Below are 19,197 nucleotides of genomic sequence, written 5' to 3'. Positions count from 1 at the left end.
TTTTAAAAATTGGGTTGTCTATTTATTGTTGAGTTGTATGATTTCTTTATATATTATGGATATTAAACCCTTATCTGATATGTGGTTTCCAAATATTTTCTCCCTTTGAGTAGCTGCCTTCTTAAAGTCCTTTGAAGCTGCCAAGTTTTTAATTTTGAGGATGTCCCATTTATCTATTTTTTCTCTCATTGCTTGTGCTTTTTGTGCAAAGTCTAAGAAACCATTGCCTACCACAAGTTCTTAAAGATGTTTTCCTAGATTTTCTTCTAGCAGTACTAAGGTCCTGGCTCTTCTTTAGGTCTTTGATCCATTTTGAGTTGGTTTTTGTATAAGGTGTGAGATAGGGGTCCTCTTTCATTCTTTTGGATATGGATATCCAGTTCTCCCAGCACCATTTCTTGAAGAGACTGTACTGTCCCAGTTGAATGGACTTGGCAGCCTTGTCAAAAATCAATTGACCATAGATGTGAAGGTCTGTTTCTGAACTCTTGATTCATTACCATTGGTTGATATGTCTATCTTTATGCCAGTATCCTGCTTTTTTTTTTTTTTTTTTTTTTTTTTTTTTTTTTTTTTAACCGTGCTGTTTTATAATATCCTTTAAAGTCGGGAAGCATGAGTCCTCCAACTTTATCTTCTTTTTCAAGATGTTTTTGGCTATTCCAGGTCCCTTTACCCTTTCAAATAAATTTGATGATTGGCTTTTCCATTTCTGTAAATTAGCTGTTGGAAATTTGATTGGGATTGCATTGAATCTGTAAATCAATTTGGGTAGAATTGACATCTTAGCAGTATTTATTCTTCCAATCCATGAAAATGGAATTTTCTTCCATTTATTTAAACCTTAGATTTCTTTAGCAGTATTTTGTAATTTTCTGAGTACAAGTCCTTTACATCTTGGTTAAATGTATAGATATTTTATTCTTATAGTTGCTGTTGTACAATTTACTGAGTTTTACATGTTGATCTTGTATCCCACCACTTTGCTGAACTTGCTTAATAGCTCTATTTGTTGCAGATTTTTGGAAATTTCAGTACATATGATCATGTTATCTGCGAAGAATGAGTTTTACTTCTTCCTTTCCAATTTAGATGCCATTTAGTTATTTTCTTGCCTAACTGCTCTAGTTATAACATCTATCACAATGTTGAATACCAGTGGTAACAGTGGGCACATCTGGGATAAAACCCACTTGATCATGGTGTATAATTCTTTTAATGTTCTGTTGGATTTGATTTGCAAGTCTTTTCTTGAGGATTTTTACATCTATATTCATTAGAGAAATTGGTCTGTGATTTTCTTTTCTTGTAGTATCTCTATCTGGGTTTGGTATTATGGTGATGTTGGCTTCATAGAATGAGTTAGGTTGTGTTCCTTTCTCTTCAATTTTTTGGAAGAATTTGAGCAGGATTGGCATTAATTCTTCTTAGAATTATTGGTAAAATTCACCTGTGAAACCACCTAGACCTTGACCTTTTCTTGGGGTGAAGTTTTTGTTGACTGATGCAATCTCTTTACTTGTAATTGGTCTGTTGAGGTCTTCTATTTTTTCTGAAGTCAGTGTTTGTAAAGTAAGTTGTTTCTGTGTTTCTAGGAGTTTGCCCATTTCATCTAAGTTGTCTTAATTGGTGGGCATATAGTTGTTCATAGTATCCTCTTTTTATCTTTTTTAGTTTCTGTGGGGTCATTAGTAATGCCCCTCTCGTTTCTAATTTTATTTATTTGCGTCTTCTCTATTTTTGTCTTTGTCAAAGACAAAAATAGACAAATTTAAAATTTGTTAATTTGATTGATTTTCTCAAAGAACCAACTTTTGTTTTTGTTTTCTCTATCATATTTTTTTACTCCAAATTTCATTTTTTTTTCTGGTCTTATCTTTGTCATTTTTTCCTTCTGCTTGCTTTGGAATTAATTTGCTGTTCTTTTTCTAGTTCTCCCAGTTGTGCAGTTAGGTTATTGATTTTATCCCTTTCTTCTTTTTCAATGTAGTTGTTTCAGGCTATAAATCTCCCTCTTAGCACTGCCTTCGCTGCATCTTACAAGTTTTGATATGTTGTGTTCTTGTTTTCATTCATTTTTAGATATTCATTAATTTCTTTTACAATTCCTTTTTCGATCCACTGAGTGTGTTGTTTTGCCTCCATGTATTTGTAAATTTACTGTCTCTCCAACTGTTATTGATATCCAACTTCATTTCATTATGGTCAGAAAGAGTGCTTTCTATAAGTCCAGTCATTTTAAATTTATTGACATTTGTTTTGTGGCCCAAAATGTGGTCTATCCCGGAAAGTGAATCAAGGGCACTTGAGAATGATGTATATCCTGCTCTTTTGGGGTGCAGTGTTTTGTATATCTCTGTCAGGTCTAGTTCATTTATCATATCATTTAAGTTCTCTCTCTTCTTAGTGATCCTCTATCTAGATGTTTAATCTATTGATTAGAGTGGTATATTGAAGTCTTCAAATATTATAATAGAGATGTGTTTCTCCCTTCAGTTTTGCCAGTGTTTGTCGCATGTATTTTGGGGCATCCTGGTTGGGTACATACATATTTATGATTGTTATTTCTTCTTGGTGGATTACCTCTTTATTAGTATATAGTTTCCTTCTTTGTCTCTTATAATGGTTTTCCATTTAAAGCCTATTTTGTTTGTTATTAGTACAGCTACCTCAGCTCTCTTTTGCTTGGAATATTAGTACAGCTACCTCAGCTCTCATTTTGCATGGAATATTTTTTTCCAAACTTTCACTTTTTAAAAAAATTCATATTTATTGAGATATATTTACATATCATGCAGTCATACAAAACAAAGCATACATTCACTTATTTACAGTACCATTATATAGTTGTGCATTCATCACCAAAATTAATTTTTGACATTTTCATTACCACACACACAAAAATAATAAGAATAAAAATTAAAGTGAAAAAGAACAATTAAAGTAAAAAAGAACAGTGGGTGCATTTTTTTTTCCTTCCCCCATTTTTCTACTCATCCATCCATAAACAAGACAAAGGGGAATGTGGTCCATGTGGCTTTCCCAATCACATTTTCACCCCTCATAAGCTACATTTTTATACAATCGTCTTCAAGATTCATGGGTTCTGGGTTGTAGTTTGAAAGTTTCAGGTATTTACTGCTAGCTATTCCAATTCATTCAAACCTAAAAAGGGTTGTCTATATTGTGCGTAAGAGTGCCCACCAGAGTGACCTCTCGGCTCCTTTTGGAATCTCTCTGCCACTGAAGCTTATTTAGTTTCCTTTCACATCCCCCTTTTGGTCAAGAAGATGTTCTCCATCCCACAATGCCGGGTCTAGATTTCTCCCTGGGAGTCATATTCCACATTGCCAGGGGGATTCACTCCCCTGGGTATCAGATCCCACTTGGGGGGGAGGGCAGTGATTTCACCTGCCAAGTTGGCTTAGCTAGAGAGAGAGGGCCACATCTGAGCAACAAAGAGGCACTTGAGAGGAGGCTCATAGGCACAATTATAGGGAGGCCTAGACTCTCCTTTGCAGCAACAGTCTTCCCATGGACAAGTCCTGTGGTAGAGGGCTCAACCCATCAAACCACCAGTCTCCTATGTCTGTGAGCACATCAGCAACCATCGAGGTGGGGAAGCCCAACACCCCTGCATTCTCCATTAGCTCCTCAAGGGGGCTCTGCATGTATTTTCATTTTTTTTTAAATTAACTCTTTTTTTTAAAAATCAACTATATAAAGAAAAATTTAAAAAAACATACAATAAGAAAACATTTCGAACAAACCATAACAAGGGAGTCCAACATGTTTCTACTCTACCCCAAGAAAGTAACCTAATATAGCAACATTTCTGTGAACTTGTTCCTACCATACCCATGAGAAATTAAACGTTAAATTTATCCATGATAGCTTATCTGTTCTTATTGGGTTATCATGCCTCCTTCATTAATTGCTCTCTATCTCTAGTTCCCCTACATTCTACATTATAAACCATTTATTTTAGGTGTGTGTTGGTTAACCTCCAGGTGTTTGTGAATTTTCTAAGTCTCTGATGGTTATTGACTTCTAATTGTATTCCATTGTGGTCAGAGAATGTGCTTTGAATAATTTCAATTTTTTAAAATTTATTGAGGCTTGTTTTATGTCTCAGCATATGGTCTATTCTGGAGAAAGTTCTGTGATCACTAGAGAAGAATGTGTATCCTGCTGATTTTGGGATGTAATGTTCTATATATGTATGTTAAATCAAATTCATTTATCTGATTGTTTAGGTTTTCAATTTTCTTATTGGTCTTCTGTCTTGTTGATCTATCTCTATAGAGAGTGATGTGTTGAAGTCTCCCACAATTATTGTGGAAATATCCATTGCTTCCTTTAGTTTTTCCAGTGTTTGTCTCATGTATTTTGTGGCTCCATGATTGGGTGCATAAACATTTATGATTGTTATTTCTTCTTGTTGAATTGCCCCTTTTATTAGTATGTAGTGGCCTTCTTTGTGTCTCCTAACGTCTTTGCATTTAAAGTCTATTTTATCTGAGATTAATATTGCTGCTCCTGCTTTCTTTTGACTGTAGCTTGCATGAAATATTTTTCCATCCTTTCACTTTCAATTTCTTTGTGTCCCTGTGTCTAAGATGAGTCTCTTGTATGCAACATATTGATGGTTCATTTTTTTTATCCATTCTGTCAATCTATATCTTTTAATTGGAGAGTTTAATCCATTTACATTCAGTGTTATTACTGTGAAGGCAATTCTTGAATCAGCCATCCTATCCTTTGGTTTAAGTTTGTCAAATATATTTTTTTCCCTCTCTCCCTTATTGTTCTTTAGTGAACCATTATTGAATCTCTTCAGGACTGAACCTTTCTCCATCTCTATCTCTCCTTTCTTTGTTTCTGTGTCGGTAGGGCTCCTTTAAGTGTCTGAAGTAGGGCAGGTCTTTTATTAGCAAAATCTCTCAGCAATTGTTTGTCTGAAAAATTGAAGCTCTCCCTCAAATTTGAAGGAAAGCTTTGCTGGATAAAGTATTCTTGGTTGGAAATTTTTCTCTCTCAGAATTTTAAATACATCATGCCACTGCCTTCTCACCTCCATGGTGGCCACTGAGTAGTCACTACTTAGTCTTATGTTGTTTCCTTTGTATGTGGTGAATTGGTTTTCTCTTGCTGCTTTCAGAACTTGCTCCTTCTCCTCCGTATTTGACAGTCTGATCAGAATATGCCTTGAAGTGTGTTTATTTGGATTTATTCTATTTGGAGTTCGCTGAGCATTTATGCTTTGTGTATTTATATTGTGTAGAAGGTTTGGGAAGTTTTCCCCAACAATTTCTTTGAATACTCTTTCTAGACCTTTACCCTTCTCTTCCCCTTCTGGGACACCACTGAGTCTTATATTTGGACGTTTTATTTTATCTATCATATCCCTGAGGTCCATTTGTATTTTTTCAATTTTTTCCCCATTCTTTTTTTGTTCTTTCATTTTCTGTTCTCTGGCCCTTGAGGTCGCTGATTCATTGTTCAGCTTCCTCTAGTCTTGTACTGTGAGTATCCAGAATCTTTTTAATTTGGTCATCAGTTTCTTTTATTTCCATAAGATCATCTATTTTTTTATTTACTCTTGCAATTCTTTATCCTCTTCTAGGGTCTTCTTGATGTCCTTTATATCCTGTGCCATGCTCTCGTTGTTTGTCTTTAGTTATCTGATTAATTGCTCCAAGTACTGTGTCCTCTGATCTTTTGATTTGGGTGTTTGGTTTTGGGTTATCCATATTGTCTGTTTTTTTTCATATGCTTTTAAATTTTCTGTTGTTTTTGGCCTCTTGGCATTTGCTTTACTTGATAGGGTTCTTTTAGGATATGTAGGATTATTCAAAGCCTAAGCTCTAATTTGTCAGATCTACAGCTTGGTGGAGTACACTTTCTCTAAGTGACACGAGTCACCTATTCCCCTCAAGTCAGTTCTCCCCAACCTTGTGGTGTGTGGGGTCTGATTCTTGTGGGGTCCACTTGGTGCACCAAGTTTGGGTGTGTTGTTGGTGCTGTCCACCCTGAATGTGGGGCGTGTGTCTGAGCGGTTAAGGAGGGAGGGCACCTTTAATAATCAAACCTCCCAGGTGTTCCTGGACATTTAAAGCTGTTGCAAGAGTCTAAACCTTCATTTCAATCTTGCCACAGATTGTCTTTGCCGCTGACCCACAAGTCCTTGGTATTGGCATACGGTCCCTGGGATTTCCGAGTGGGTCTCTCTTCCAAGCCATGCCCTTCTAGGGCCTCTGCTGAGGGAAGGCTATGCTGTGTCACAAGTGCACACCATCCCTCAAGGGAAGTTCTGGGCCGCTGGGCCTTGTAGGTGCATTCCCAGCCTGCTGTAAGGATGGCTGTATGGGGCGTGTTAATTTCCCCCTTTTCGCACAGCTCTGCCTTCCCAGCTTCGGGACAATTAGCTGTGGGTGCACAAAAGGCTATTGCCCACGCCTGATATTGTGGCGTGTGCGTATGTTGCTGGAAACACTTCCTGTCACACTGGCTTTTTTGGCGCAGCTCTGGACTGTGGCTCTGGCGCTGGGCAGGAGCGTTACCGGCCCGCTGGGGAGATGGCTGCAAGGGGCATGGTTATTTTCCCCTTTTGGCTCACCTCTGCCTGCCTCGCTCGGAGACAATTAGCAGTGGGTGCACAAAAGGCTATCTTCCACACGAGATATTGAGGTGTTTACACAGCCCGTTCCTGCCACACTTCACTGTGCGGTTCTTGCTGCTGCATCTGCAGCCACTTTTGGGCTTTTTAAAAAACACTAATCTGCCTCCAAACGCCAACCCATGGTTTCCCCACACTGCAGCATGGCTGCTGGACATTCAGCAGGCTTACTCATTCATTTCAGAACGCAGACTCCTGGTTTCACCAAGTGCACAGTCCCTGTGGATTTAGCAGACCTTGTCCAGCTGGTGCATCACTGGAACTGGTGTTCTGGGTCGCTTTCTGGCTTTTATCTAGTATTTTTCATGGAGGTGTTTTTTTGCCCTGTCTCTCTTAGCTGCCATCTTAGGTTCACCCAAACTTTCACTTTTAACCTATTTGTATCCTTAAGTCTAAGGTGAGTCTCTTGTAGACAGCATATAGATTGTAGTTTTTAATCTGTTCTGCTATTTTGTGTCTTTCCTTTGTGGAATTTAATCCATTAACATTCAATATTATTTCTGTAAAGGCAGTACTTATCTTAACATTTTTACCCTTTGGGTTTTATAAGCCACATTTTATTTTTGTCTCTCTTTAACCCTTTTACTTACCTTTACTTATAATCTTCCTTTCTACACTCTCCTCCAAGCCTCTCCCTCCTGTCTTTTCCCTTCAATCTGTCAAATTCCATTTAATATTTCTTGTGGAGCAGTTCTCTTTTTGATGAACTCTCTGTATTTTTGTTTATTTGTGTATATTTTAAACTATCGCTCATTTATGAAGGACGGTTTTGCTGGAGAAATAATTCTTGGCTAGCAGTTTTTCTCTTTCAGTGCCTTAAATATATACCACTACCTTCTTGCCTTGGTGTTTGTGATGAGAAATCAGCACTTAATCTTAGTGCGGAAACCTATATGTGATGAATTGCTTTTCTCTTGCTGTTTTAAGGATTCTCTCCTTATCTTCACATTTGACATTCTAATTAGTATGTGTCTCAGAGTAGGCCTATTAGGATTTATTTTTTTGGGAGTAGGTTGTGCTTCTTGGACATGTATGTGTATGTCTTTTGTGAGAGTTGGGAAATTTTCAGCAATCATCACCTCAAATATTCTTTCTGCCCCTTTCCCCCTCTTTTCTCCTTCTGGGACACCTATGACATGTATATTTGTGTGCTCATGCTTTCACTCACATTCCTGAGACCCTGTGCCATTTTTCTATTCTTTTCTCCATCTGTTCTTCCACTTGTAAGTTTTCAACTGTCTTGTGTTCTAGCTCACTGATTGTTTCTTCAGTCTGTTCAAGTCTGCTATTGTTTACCTCTAGTGTATTTTTAATCTCATCTATTGTGCCTTTCCTTTCTATAAGTGCTGTTATGCTTCTTTTCATACTTTCAAATTCTTCTTGATGCTCACACAGTGGCTTCTTAACATCCTGTGTCTTTTTAGTCATATTTTGCTACATCTCTTTGAATTGATTTAGGAGATTTGTTTGAACACCTTTGATTAGTTGTTTCAAATTCTGTGGCCTTCTGATATTTTAATTTGTTCCTTTGACTGGGCCATATCTTCCTATTTCTTAGTATGGCTTGTAATTTTTGCTGATGTCTAGGCATCTCATTATCCTGATGAATTTTCTCTAAGGGTCAGTCTCTCTTTCTCTTGCATAGGGTTTTACTGTTGATTGGATTTGTGTTAAGGCTCTTTTTTGACACTTGGTTCAACTTAATTCTACACCTTTAGAATTGCCCATATTTGATCAGAGTTTTTCAGATCTTTATCTGATTCTTGCCCTGGGTAGGCAGTATGAGTTTTAAGTTTGCATTCTCTCTGTGATTGTTTCACTCCCAATAGAAAGCATCCTTTCCCCTTTTCCTTCTCCAGGAATGTTGATCTGTTCTGTTTGATTTTGTTCGGCCTCTCTCTCTCTCTTTTTAACTCTCTTTTCATTGCCTCTAGTTGCTTTTGCTTGGAGGGCAAATTCTGGGAGTAGGGTCACCCTGGAAAAGATTGTCCTAAGTCGGTATTTCCCTATCAAAACAGGGCCAGGGACCCATGAAGAGGATGAAGACTAGTTCCAAGGAGCATTGGGGAGAGGATCATGAAACATGCCAAAAAGCATTTTTGATGGCTCTCTGAACATATTTCCTGACCTGGCCAGCAGATGGCATTCTTTAGCAAACTGTTTTCCACAGCCTTTAGGAGACCCTGCATCTTTAAATCCCTACCTTCTTCACCCTGCCTGTGGCAGTGTTGAAACAATGACCAGTGCAGATGTTGTCTGGAGTAGGCTAAATGGCCACTTAGAGCCAGGAGCCAGCCATCTAAATTCACGAAACAAAAGTGTTGCTCAGAACTCAGCCTTGACTGCTTTTGTTCTTAGGAAAGAATGCTTCCATGTCCCTCTCCATCTGCAGAAGCCAGCCAGGGACCAGTCTCGAGATGGCTTGTTTCAAGAGTGGGGGATGGGCTCTGGCAGCCTCCATGGAGTGAGTTATCCACAGTTTTTTACCAGTGTTTCTCAGTCTCTGTTCTAGTTAGCTAATGCTGCCGGGATGCAAAACACCAGAAATGGATTGGCTTTTATAAAAGGGGGTTTATTTGGTTACACAGTTACAGTCTTAAGGCCATAAAGTGTCCAAGGTAATGTATCAACAATTGGGTACCTTCACTGGAGGATGGCCTGTGATGTCCAGAAAACCTCTGTTAGCTGGGAAGGCACGTGACTGGTGTCTGCTCCAAAGTTCTGGTTTCCAAATGGCTTTCTCCCAGGACGTTCCTCTCTAGGCTGTATTTCCTCAAAAATATCACTCTTAATTGCACTTGGGATATTTGTCCTCTCTCAGCTTCTCTGGAGTAAGAGTCTGCTTTCAACAGCTATCCTCAAACTGTCTCTCATCTGCAGCTCCTGTGCTTTCTTCAAAGTGTCCCTCTTGGCTGTAGCTACTCTTCAAAATGTCACTCTCAGCTGCACTGAGTTCCTTCTGTTTGTCAGCTCATTTATATGGCTCCAGTGATTGAATTTGGACCCACCCTGAATGGGTGGGGTAACACCTCCATGGAAATTACCTAATCAGAGTCATCACCCACAGTTGGGTGGGGCACATCTCCACAGAAACACTCAAAGAATTACAATCTAATTAACACTGATACGTCTGCCCACACAAGATTACATCAAAGATAATGGCATTTTGGGGACATAATACATTCAAACTGGTACAGTAGCTTTGTCCTGCTCTTCCCTGGATGCTGTACAGTGCTTCTTTGCCCTCCAGAGCCCCAGAACAGTTGTTTCAGACAGTTACTGCCTGTGCACTAGTTGTTTTTGGAGGATGAGTGAGTCCTGGGACTTTGTACTTTGCCAAGTTCTCTATAAGTTTTCCTTGCTTTTTATGTTTTTAAGTTAAGTTTTAATACATAAGCAAATACTGCTATTTGCTCTTTCTGGGAACCTTCAGCTTATCAGGCAGTGCACTTTTACCATATGGATAGGGCATTCAGTGCTCATTTTGCTACTTTGCTAAACCATAACCAATTTCAATCCAGCAAATGAAAGGAACTATGATGGAATGTTTTCACACTGAGTATTCAATGCCAGGTCCTAGTTTTGGCAATTCCTAAGTAAAAGAGGAACTATTATTCATTCATTTTCCTTCCCTTTTCTTCACTTTGGTTGGGCCCCTGCCAAAACCAGGGTTAGATTGCCAGTCCAGGAGGTGCACTTCTCACTCTGAGAGGTGCTATTTGTAAGCATATTATCCTCTTCTATGACTCCAGCCTAAATCCACAGCTGAACAGTAGGTTGCTGCTTGCTAATGTTGATCATTCTGGCCAAACAGACTGTCAGATCTACAAACCATTATAACTAGTGAGTTTTGTTTGCAGCTGAATATTTAAGTTGTCTGATAGTCTTGTGATTCACCGTGGCTTCTGTGGCTGTCCTTTTCTACTTTTACCTTTAATCACTGTGCACATTCTTTTTTTCTACCTAAAGACTCTCTTCTTAGTACTGAAATGAGAGCATAAGTGAGAGTATTGGGGTCAGAAAAACAAGCTGCAGAAGTTTGACTTAGACACAGTTTAAATGTGTCTAGCTAATTAAACTTCTGTTGTTTGTTCTTGAATTTCCAGGAAGGGAAAATTCACTCACTATCTATTGCTTAACATCAGCTAAATCTAAATGAATCCGTGGTAACTTATGTAGCAGATTTACTTTCCTATTTATGCTTGGCTGATGTTTACACTGACTGATGGAAATGGATGATGCCTGGGAAAATGCCAAATGACAGAAAGAAGTCTGATCTGAGATTAAAAATGGCCAAGGGTAAGTTACTGAGTGGACAATCTTCAACAAGTTAAAAAAGAGCTGATACTCTGAATATTATTATCCCTTCAACTCTGGGTTCATTTCACCCTTGATTTTGAAAATAAATTTCTTGGCTGAAATACAAAACAGTATGCTTTAACCTTGATAATACCTGACAGGAATGAATACAATTCCTATGCTTCCCAAGTTTCAGCACAAGATTAGGACAGGAGAAATGCTTGCAAATGCTACTGGTACCAAAATATTTTGGGGAGTTGCCTGGTCTCCACATTCTACAACTCTCACTCATCTCTTCACATTGGCACCATTTGACTCCTAACTGATGACTCCGTGAACTTGGAGGCTCTGACACCTATTTTGACTGTAGAAGAAAGAATTGCAGGGACTCTAGCCCAGTTCTCTGGGATTTAGCAGGCTGGCATTTAGTATAATCAAGCCACACAGAAGGGCATGAAAAATGGGAGATGTCTGGAATCCGAAACAAGTCTCATTTTTTAGAATGGGCTGGGCAACAGGAGGTAGACTCAACTGCAGGTAATTAGACTTTGACATGTGCTAAGAGAAAAGCAAGGAGATCAGCCACTCTTCCTGAAGACATTCTGCAAAAATGACTCACAGCCAGTGTTTTTAAAGACTATGATTAAAATAATGTCAGAGGAAGAAGTATAAATTAAGTGATTGAAAAATCAGTGATCAGAACATGAGCTGTGGAATGAATAGTCCAGTTTCGCCTCCTTCTGGTTTGCTCTGATGCCATCAGTGGTACAGGCCTGGCTCCCAAATTTGCTTCCCCTGGGGTCAAACCCTGGCTCTGTCATTGGGTGAACTCCTGTCTGAAAGGTAGACACATTATATGGAGACCATGGCTCCACGTACCATGGGTTTGACATCCTGTTGGGTGGGGGCATGGAAAGAAGTGGATACAACCTGATAACTAGAGTGACTTCAACCCTTGATTTAACAGATCCCAAACTGAGCTCAGTCTTCTCCCTTGAACCTGAGCCTGCTCCTTATTCACTACAGTTGTTAACCAAATCCAGGCAATCCTATTTCAGGGATGTCCCCATCATTGCTTTAGCCCAGGGTCTCATTATCCGTCACTTGGACTACAGCAACAGCTACCTTCCTGATTTCTTTCCTCACTCCAATCCATCTTCCAACAGGGCCACTAGTGTGCCCCACTAAAAACACATCTGATTATGTTGTTCCCTCTCTAGAGAGCTCCAGCATTTCTTCCTTGTCCACGGGACTCTTTAATGAGTATCACAACAAGAGGCTTTACAATTGGCTTCTACCTGCCACTCCAGTCTCCTTTCTTGCCATTCCCCTCTCCTCACACTCCATACCACAGCTGCATTGACTTCTTTTCCGAACTGGCCATGCCCTATTTTTCACCCCTTGCTATGGTATGCACCGTTTCTTCTGCCCCTTTCTCTCTCCTTCTCTATCTACCAAATAGCAACGGGATGATGTGGCTTTTTGCTAATAGTAAAAAAAAATTAATTAGAATGAAAATAACCACCTTACCTTAGTAAGGTAGCCCTTACTGATGCAGAATAAATTACTAGCAAGTCACAATATAAACCCCAGGTTATGTTGAGAAGCTGACTTGCCTCAATTAGATAATACCATTAGAAAAACAGACTGAAGAGTAAAAAGAACCTTATCTCACTGCTCTTGGAAGTTCTCTGTGTGACATTTTTAGTTGGTCTGATTTTAAAAGGGTTAACAATACAGTGTCTAAAGTTATATATAGAAGTTAGGTGGAAAATGAATTCTCAGTCAGTGTGCTTATTGAAATAAAAAATGTTTCACATTGTCTGAGCAGTCTAATTGAGTAGCTTCATGTATCCAGGGTCTTTATGCATCAAAAAAAACCCCTCAGATTTGAGACTAACAAGTATAAAATTATTTAGATATATGATATAGTAGTAAAAGCTATGGCTATAAAAATAATGTGTATGTTTCTTAAAATCTATTCACATTTCATATTTTTTTCCCATTTCTGATAAAGAATCCTAAACAGAGATCCTTATCTCCAAAATTCAAGGCAAAAATGATGCCACTGATCTCAGTAGGATTGTGAGATGCTATCTGCAGAAACTATTGCCCCCCGTTTTTCAATTACAACTTTGAATCATATTCCTTGATTAGTAACAAGCAATCAATCGTAATTAATTAGTTAAAATGTTCAACCGTTAAAATCATTACCATTAATTAAAATAATTATCTCTATTTTGGCTGCGCTTCATTACCATTTTGTGAAAACGCATTTCTTTACTGTACCACCATTCTTCGTAGAGATTCTCAGTGAATGCAATATATAAAATTGAGACTCTATGAACTACTTTAAAAATGACTACTTGAATAAGGTTTTGGACTTTGTTGTTGCATCTAGGGAAAACATTTTACTACAGTGTTGGCTTTTTGAACTAAGCTTTTTGAATTGAATGTTCACTTATCACAGGATTCTGGGAAGTGAGGATTTTTGAAGGAACGTGTACCTGCAAAGGGAATGTTTGTTTTATTCTCTAGAAATAGGCTTTATAGACTTGTGGCAGAGGAAGGGAATCTGGGGCAGCTGGCGAGTATAGCACTTGTCTTTCTCTTTGGGGGTTTATGAGTTTTCTGGTAATAGGGTCCCTTCCAAATTCTTGGCCCTTTAAGGGAATAGTTATTAAGCTTTCCTTCCAAGAGAGTCTCATGGCACAAGTTTATCAGTAGGAATAATATTGGGATTTAATTATACGTGATGTTGGATTGTCATTTTGGTATGGCGTGTATATGTCTTGTCACCTCAGTAGACTGTAAGCTCTGCCATGTCAGGAATTTTGTCTTGTGCCCAAGGCCTCCAGGGTTCATACAATGCTGAGCACCTCAGAAGAGCTCAACAAATATTTGCTGAAAGAATGGTTTCTTGGGGAGTGTTCTGAGTGTGCCATGATGTTATTTCTAAAAAATAAAACAATGTAAAATTTAATATAATTTCTCTTGTGTTTATAGCCATATTGTAGAAGACATGAAACTTTCATTGTCTTGGTTTGGAGGAAAATCACCAGTTTTATGTCCTTTTTTATTCTAATTTCACAAAGTCCTGTTCTTTCTAAAATACTATGCTATGGTTAAACAGGGTTACCAGATCAACTTTATTGACTTGCTGGCTTTCCAGTAGTTAAAACCTAGTTTGATTTATATGGTTTTCAGTAAATTTATAACTTTGTGCCTGAACTAATGTTTTCAGCCAGGTTTTCCCTGTGATGTTTGAGTAGAGTGATCATGGAGCTTCATTTATAAAATGAAATTATTCTAATTTCACATGTGGTATGTGTGGGGTTTTTTTTTGTTTGTTTGTTTGTTTTGGCTGTTTGCTGCTTAAAGTTTATTAGAAGTTGCAAAGATTATTTTCTCTTCCCCCTGTGTGCTGGTCTGGATGTATTATGTCCCCCAAAATGTCATGTTCTTTAATGCAGTCTTGTGGGGGCAGACATATTAGTGTTGATTAGGTTGGAATTTTTGGATTAGGTTGTTTCCATGGAGATGTGACCCACCCAACTGTGGGTAATACCTTTGATTAGATTATTTCCATGGAGGTGTGGCCCTGCCTATTCAGCATGGGTCTTGATTTAATCATTGGAGTCCTATAGAAAAGCTCAGAAAGAAGGAGCTTGCAGCTGAAGGTTAGACAGACATTTTGAAGACGGCCGTTGAAAGCAGACTTTTGCTGACGCTTTGGAGATACTAGCCCAGAGTTTGCTCTGGAGAAGCTAAGAGGACAAAACGCCCCAAGAGCAACATTTTGAAGAATGCGCAGGAGCTGAGAGAGGAGCTGGAACACAACCTGGGATCAGCAGATGCCAGCCACATGCCTTCCCAGCTAACAGAGGTTTTCTGGACCCCATTGGCCTTCCTTCACTGAAGGTATACTTGTGTTGATGCCTTAATTTGGACATTTTCATGGCCTTCAGACTGTAAATTTGTAACCAAATAAACCCCCTTTATAAAAGCCAATTCATTTCTGGTATTTTGCAAAATGGCAGCATTAGTATTCCCCTATTCAACGTTGGCTGCCACAATCAGACAGAAAGTGCGAGGATCTTTTTTTCTTCCATCTGTAGTGGAAACTTTAGCAGCAGACATTAATTGCTCCAGGTCTGTCAGAGATGCATTTATGTGGTGTGTTCTTCAGACATTCATTGTATACAGATATGATTGAAGGTATCTCTCTCCTTCCAACGTTCTACCTTGCATAACCTTGTCACATGACACCTCTTTACTTGTGTTTTCTCTAACAATATAATTTGGATGATTTTAGGCAACAAGTTGGTGAACACGCTGACTTGGGAAACCCTCCTCTCACTCTATGTATAATAATAACAATAATAAAAGCAAAACCCAAAGCAATATTTTAGGTGGTAGAAACAGTGAGGGGCACAATAAGGTTAAGGAGTTAGAGCTGTGTTGTCTGTCCATGGGAAAAGTCTAACCAGATATACACTTGGAATGCCAATGCGGAGTGAAAAATAAGGTTAAGAGCCCTGAGTGCCATGTTAGAACTTGAACATGGCCCCCAGAATAAGCCAGAAGCTGTCCACTTAATGCAGGCTGTAGGTAAACTGAGCCAATCCTGAAATATCGGAACCCCAGTGTATTAGTTATGGTTCTCTAGAGAAACAGAATCAATGAGAGATATCTACGACTATAAAATTTGTAAAAGTGACTCATGCAACTGTGGGTATGCACGAGTCAAAATTCCGTAGGGCAGTCAGCAAACTGTCAACTCCAAGGAAGATGTCTGATGAACTCCTCAGGAAACGCTTTGCTGGACAGCCAAAGAAGAAGTGAAGGTCCTCTATCTGTCTCGCTTATAAGTCTTCAACTGATTAATTGGATTAAATACAGCCAGTTGCATTCTCTCTCATTGTGGAAGACACGCCCTTTGGTGAGTCATGAGTCACAGCTGCAGCCAATTAACTGATAATTTAATAAACCAGCCTGTTGGTTTATTAACCAGCCACAAACGTCCTCACAGCAATTGTTAGGCCAGTGCTTGCTTGACCAGACAGCTGGGTACTATCACCTGGCCAACGTGACACATGAACCTAACCATTACACCCAGTAACACTAGAGTGTGGTCCAGAATTGATCCATGACTTGACCCAGAAACTGATATAAAATCTACTTGAGAACATACGAGTCCCAGCAGAGAAAATCAAGAAATGGCATCCACAATCCAAGACAAATGTTTAACTCTTTTAGAAGATGATTCCTGCTGAATATGATGACTTCACAGAAAAAATATCTTAACACACAGGAAAAGCTAATACCATGAGAGATAGTTTAAAAATGCAACAGATGGTCACATTCAAGGGTCTACAGGTGACAGGACAATATGAAAGGGAATTTAAAATAAGCATGTTTAAAATGCTCAAAATGATAAGGGATTATGAAAAAAGATCATGCATATATGAAAAAAGCAGAAATTCTACAAATGAAAAATATTGTCCTTAAAACAACAACACAAAAAGACTGTCACTGTAAGGGCTAAATATAGCCTAGACACAGGAAAAAGAAAGATACTGAAGTAAAGTAGAGGATTGACTTGAGGAAATTACCTGGAACTCCAATCTGAGACCTGAAGAGTTGGTGAAAATGAAGAGAAGGTAAGAGACCTAAAAGATACAGAAGACAGAATGAAGAGCTACAACTTTTCCTAATAGGAGACCTAGAATGATAAAAGAGACAGCATACAGAAGAGGCAACATTTGAAGAGGTAATGACTGAGAGTTCTCCAGAATAGAAGAAAGAAAAGTATCCTGATAGAGTAAATAGAAACAAATCCACCTCTAGACACATAATTGTAAAACTGTAGAACTTAAGGAAAAAAGGGAAACCTTTAAAGACACCGTAGAGGAGACAGATTACTTACAAACTTGGAAACATGTCAATCAGAGTTATAGGAGATGCGTTGTCATGAGAAATAGAGGCTAGAAAATAATGAAATCCCACCCCAAAGTGCTGAGGAAAAATAACTTAAACCTAACATTCTATCATGTAAAAGTGATAAAGACGTTTCCAAATATTCACAGATGAAGTGCCTTCCTCCCTTTGGACCCTCATTAGTATTGGAAGAAATACTTCCTCAGACACTTCAGCAAGAAAGAAAATGAGCCCAAACACAAGAAGTAATCATGACCAAAAAAGTCAATAAACATGCTGGTAAACCTAAATATATATTGGCTAATAAGTAGTGACAATATTAACTAATTTGGGAATGGTTAAAATGATGGCTAAAATACTAAATACCCATGTCACAAAAGATGTGAGTGGGTGGTGTCATTTGGAGAGAGGGTAAAAGTTGCTGACTTTTGGGGAAGAGTGGAGCTATTTTTAGCTTAATACTTTGTTAGGAAAAAAAAAACCCATAAAATTAAGGATTGTTGAATAAAGAAATAACCAGGGGACTTTTTGTAAAGGCAAGAATGAGGTTTTATTGAGCAAAAGCAAAATGCATGTGGGGCAGCCTCAGAATGGAGGCCTGCTCAGAGAGTTGCAGTTTGGAGATGGCATATGTGGTGGCTCAGGGGAGAGAAGAGGTGAGGGATAAGTATGAGTCATTTGAGGCAGAATGTCTTTGGGCAAATGGTTGGTTAATCAGCAAGCCCCAAGAGCAGAAGGTTAGTTCAAAATCTTGGCCATCTGGTGACTGTCAGCAGACTCTCTATTGCCAGCCTTGACTTATTTTTCTCACAGGGGCAGAGGTTTCTGTTGCCATCACAAAGGATCATTGGTATGTCAACTCAGCTAGCCTCCTTCTCTTCTTCTTGGTTCCCTGGACAAAGTGGAAGTTTTAGCAAATCAAGATGGTTAGTATGGTCATTAACCGTTCCATTTTCACAGGATGCATGTTATGTAGGTTATGTAGGGGAACCTCTAAACAAACATCACCTTCATGGTAGTGGTTAACTCTATGAACAGGGGCTTGAGAGACTGGGTTTTAGAAAGCATGCAAAGGATGCTGGGTTTTAGAAACCATTAACCGAGGAACTGACCCTGGCTGGCTTGGGGTCCCACCTTCCTGGGTCTGAATGCCAGCTTTGCTTCCTCATGCAGTGTGATTTGGCATTCTTAAAACTCTATGCCTCCATTTCCTCTCTGTAAAATTGAAATAACAATCTTATCTCATAGGGTTTTTCTAAGATTTAATCAACTTGAATGTAAAGCACTCAGAACACTTCCTGTACATGTTTAACCCTCAGTAAATGTTAGCTATCATTGTTTCTTTTATTAAAAACCTTAAATGTGACAAACGGTAAACATTGATGAAATATGAAAAGTGGGAATATGGCTATTTTTGATATAAAACTCTTCACTTTTAGGCAAATTATTCTGAATAAAATAAATCTGTTCTCTAGAATGAATCTCATGTAGGAAGTTGACAGCATGTTAAAGAATATTGCAATTGATGTCATGGTAGAGGTTGATTATGTGACAGGTATCAAGTTGACCCTTTGAGTATTATATATTAACCAACTGTCTTCTTTTGATGGTTTGTTTACTACCAGTGGAATCATTTTCAGAACTTGTGATCCATTCCGCAAGTCCATGTCTGTGCATGGCTTGGCACGTGGGCATTTGCCTAGCTGTTACAGACAGTCCACATGCTTTATAGCTTTGCTTAGGAGAGTTGATGTCTCAGTAGTAATAAGAAATGCTATTTGAGAAGACAAAAATTTTGCTAATCAGCCTATTAATTGAAACGATCAGCTCTACAGAATACAAGGTCAAACAAAGGAGGTGACAATGGATCCAGAAATGTCTCTGGAAGTTAAAATCAATGATTTACAAATCAGAGTCCCTTTGTGGTTGATTCTCATCCAGAGGCATCCAGCTTTAAAAGAATAATACAAGAACTCATCAATTGGTAATTCTGCACAACTTCAAAAAGATCTCCACCACAAGCATGAGCTGTCTGACAACCTCCTAATGCCTCAGAGTTGTGGTAGAAAGTTTTGTCAACCCCATGACCCTGTGATAGCTCAAAGAAAGACCAAGTAGGGCCTGGGAAAAGCTCATCTTATTTAAAATGCATCCATCATTAAAACACGTCACTTGGTTTTACTAAAGTCATCTCTAGTCCTTATTCCATGCAGCTGTTGCCTCACAGTTGACTCCAACATTCATTCTTCTTTTGAATATGAGTCTCCTGGTGACCCGAT

General features: G+C 38.7%; 1 non-coding gene across 1 annotated transcript; it reads right to left on the bottom strand.

Annotated features, from left to right (window-relative positions):
* Positions 1-15,019: 15,019 nt before the first annotated feature.
* On the bottom strand, positions 15,020-15,147 carry LOC119509720. The gene has a single exon (XR_005211777.1). It is a non-coding gene; the product is annotated as a small nucleolar RNA SNORA31 (small nucleolar RNA).
* Positions 15,148-19,197: the final 4,050 nt, after the last annotated feature.

This window comes from Choloepus didactylus, chromosome 14 (assembly GCF_015220235.1).
Source record: "Choloepus didactylus isolate mChoDid1 chromosome 14, mChoDid1.pri, whole genome shotgun sequence".
Taxonomy (NCBI): Eukaryota; Metazoa; Chordata; class Mammalia; order Pilosa; family Megalonychidae; genus Choloepus; species Choloepus didactylus.
Note: the sequence above shows the minus strand (reverse complement) of the source record. Positions and strands in the feature narration are given on the sequence as shown.